Source organism: Otolemur garnettii, unplaced genomic scaffold (assembly GCF_000181295.1).
Source record: "Otolemur garnettii isolate 467f Iridium unplaced genomic scaffold, OtoGar3 scaffold00227, whole genome shotgun sequence".
NCBI lineage: Eukaryota > Metazoa > Chordata > Mammalia > Primates > Galagidae > Otolemur > Otolemur garnettii.
The window spans coordinates 1782581-1786774 of record NW_003852622.1 but is presented as its reverse complement, the minus strand read 5'-3'; positions in this window follow the sequence as shown (position 1 = coordinate 1786774).

The window sequence follows — 4194 nt, the reverse complement described above, 5'->3', positions numbered from 1 at the left end:
CCACCTTAGGTGTATGTCACTGGCACCTTAGCCACTTGAGCCACAGGCGCCAAGCCAACCCACCCATAAATTAAAGAACAATGCCTAGCTTCCATAATGGTGAGAAGCATAAAATTAAGTTCTGGGCTTCTGTAAAACAAACTTACCAAAACTCTGCCACATCCATCAATTCTCTCAATTAATTAGAATGGTTTGAACTCTCCTATAGAGAAGCATAGGCTGGCTGACTAGATACAAAGAGACCAGATATTTGTTGACTACAAGAAACTCACCCTTATCTCAAAAGATAAAACAAGACTCAGGGTGAAGGGATGGGCAATAGTATTCCAAGCAAATGAAAAGCAGAATAGCTATTTTTTTGGTTGCAGCTGTCATTGTTGTTTGGTGGGCCTGCGCTGGATTTGAACCTGCCAGCTCAAGTGTATGTGGCTGGTGCCTTAGCCACTTGAGCCACAGGCATTGAGCCAAGAAGGAACAATTCTTAAGCTGATAGAGGCTATCTACAGCAAACCCACAGCTAATACCATATTAAATGGAGTAAAACTGAAGACTGGCAACATGATGCCTCCAAATTTGTTTTTATTTCTAAGAACTGTATTTGTTATTCAGGGTTTTCTCTGGTTCCATATACATCAAAGTACAATTTTCTCAAGATCTTTAAAGTATGACATTGATGCTTTGATGAGGATTGCATTAAATCTATAGATTGCTTTGGGCAATATGGACATTTTAACGATTATGATTCTTCCTAGCCATGAGCATGGTATGTTCTTCCATTTGTTGACTTCTGCTATTTATTTTCTCAAGGTTTCATAATTTTTTGTAGAGATCTTTCACATCTTTTTTTAGATATATTCCCAGGTCTTTCATCTTCTTTGATGCTATTGTTAAAGAATTAGAGTCTTTGATTTTGTTTCTGGCTTGACAATTGTTAGCATACATGAAGGCTACCAATTTTGTGGTACTGATTTTGTAACCTGAGACACTGCTATATTCCTTGATCACCTCTATGGGCTTTGTAGTTGAATCCCCGAGTTTTCTAGGTATAATATCATGTCATCTGCAAAAAGGCAGAGTTTGATCTCCTCTGTTCCCATCTGGATTCCTTTAACTTCCTTTTCTTGCCAGATTGTGATGGCTAGGACTTCCAAAAGTATGTTAAATAGCAGTGGAGACAGTGGGTATCCTTGTATGATTCCATGGAACACTATTCAGCCATTAAGAAAGATGGAGAATTTACATATTTTATATTTACCTGGACGGAGTTGGAATACATTCTTTTTAGTAAAGTATCTCGAGAATGGAAAAATATTCAGTATACTCCATACTAATATAAAATCAATATATAAACAATTAAATGTTCATAAGAACAATAAAACACTATCATAGTCCATTTCAGGGGTAGAGAGAAGTGGGGGGGGCTATGTATGGCAGAAGGAGGGAGGGCATGAGGCAGGATATCACCTAATGTGCATATTGTGAAGGTGTACAACATGCCCCCTGGGTGAAGGGCTCTTCTTCAAGTGTAACTTTACCCTGGAAGTGAGAACAATGTAGGCTAAATTTTGTACCCTCATATTAATTTGAATAAAGTTAAAAAATAAAAATAAAAAACAACTGATTGATTTTGATAGAAGTCTTTATGACAGTAATCTTTCAGTAATAGGAAGAATTTGGGTTCAGATTCTAGTACTGCTCTGGATGCAGATCTGGTCAATGGTTACACTGGTGCACTGAATTTGTAAGAATTCTTTGAGCATGTGATTTATGAACATTTTAATTTTTGTTTATTTCAATAAAATATTTTTAAAGTAGCTTATACTGTTAAAGGAAAAGTTAACATTTTTAGATGTTTTTAAGAAAAACGAAATAAAAGAGGTACCACCATATTGAAAATAATTTTTATTCTGTCATATGTCCTACCTACAAATTTTGAAGCATGTTAAGAAAGGACACAATCAGTTTGTGAATCATGAAGTATCACGTATAAGAACATACACCTTCTCCACTGCTAAGTGTAAGGAAATTGGGTTTTTCTGAAACATCTTTCATTGAAGTTTAGATGTTTTTCCGTTTGCAAGAAACCTATAATGTTTGGGAATTCACATTTAAAATGAATATTATAGGACAGTAGTTTACAGTTTCTAAAATGTTTTACAGTTTCTAAAATATAAAATTGGCATTAAAATGAAACAGTTGTTTTAAGAAATACAAATATAAATAATAATAAGCCAGAAAAATCACTTTACCTGACTTCAGGTTGTTTTACAAGTCTATAGTGATCACAATGGCATGGTTCTGGCATAAAAATAGAGACATAGATCTCTGGAACAGAATATAAAATCTAGAGATGAAACCAGCCTTATATATCCATCTAATCTTTGACAAAGGAAACAAAAACAAACACTAGAGGAAAGAATTACTATTTAATAAATGATGCTGGGACAACTTGTTAGCCACATAGAAGAGACAGAAACTGGACCCACACTCTTACCACTTACAAAAATTAACTCATGATAGACACAATATTTAGATCTAATACATGAAATTGTAAAAGCTCTAGAAGACAGAATGGGAAAAAAACATTGATCTTATCAGCTAGAGAAAGAATTTAGGAAGAAGACTTCACTGGCAATTCCAGGAGCTATAAAAATAAATAAATAAGGCCTGATCAAGTTTAAAAGTTTTTGCACAGCTAAAGATACAATCCATAAAACAAATAGTTAAACTTCAGAATGGGAGAATATGTTTGCATGCTGTATAGAAATACAACAAAGGGCTTATCACCATAATCTACAATAAACTGAAGCATACCAACAAAAAAGAGTAAACAATTCCATTAAAAAATGGACAAGAGACTTGAACAGAAACTTTTCTCATGATAACAGATGCATAGTCAATAAACACATGAAGAAAAATGCTCATTATCCCTAATAATCAGAGAAATGCAAATCAAAACCACTTCGAGATATCACTAATCCCCAGTGAGGATGGCCCACATTTTAAGGTCCCAAATTAATGGTTGCTGGCATGGGTGTAGAGACAAGGGTACACACATGCACTGTTGGTGGGGCTGCAAACTAATACAGTCTCTATGGATAGAAGTACAGAGATTCTTCAGGGAACTAAAAGTAGACATATCATTTGACCCTGCAACCCCATTACTAGGTATTTACCCAGCTGAAAAAAAAAAAAAAAAAACAGTTACCAGAAGGACATATGCACTCAAATATTCACAGCAGCTCAGCTCACACTATCAAAGATATGGAAACAACCTAAGTGCCCATCGACACATTAATGTATTAATGAACTGGGTATGTTGTATGTGGTGTGTATCATGGTTACTGTTCAGGTATAAAAAAATGGAGATTTTGCATCATTTATAACAATCTGGATGGATTTGGAGAACACTCCTCTTTTTTTTCCCTTTCATTAAGTCATATGCACATAGATCATGAACACAATTATGCATTAGTGGGGTACAATGTGTTCTTTTTTATACAATTTGGAGTGCTTACATCAAACTAATTAATATAGCTTTCACCTCATTTACTTGATTATTTTGTTAAGACATTTATGTTCTATACTTGATAGATTTGATTTTTACCCTTGCCATAATCTCCATAGTTGTAGTACCACCATTTACCCTTCCTCTATCAAACCTCCTCCTCCTCTCCCTTCCCCCTCCATTTTTCTCCTTCATCCTGGGCTACAGTTGTGACCTGTCTTTCATAAGAAAGTGTGAGTAAATATAAATTGGTTTCATAAAAGTACTGAGTACATCGGATACTTTTTCTTTCATTCTTGAGATACTTTACTATGAAGAACATCTTCCAGTTCCATCCATGTAAACATAAAAGATGTAAAGTCTCCATCTTTTTGAAGGCTGCATAGCATTCCATGACATACATATACCACAATTTATGAATCCATTCATGGGTTGATGGGCACATGGGCTTCTTCCAGGACATGGCAATTATTAATTGAGCTGCAATGAATAATCTAGTGCAAATATCTTTGTTACAATGTAATTTTTGGTCTTTTGGATATACTCCTAGTGGAGGAATTGCAGGATCAAACAGGAGGTCTATGTTTAGGTCCCTGAATGTTCTCCAAACTTCTTTCCAAAAGGAACGTACTAGCTTGCATTCCCACCAGGAGTGCAGAAGTGTTCCCTTTTCTCCACATCCATAC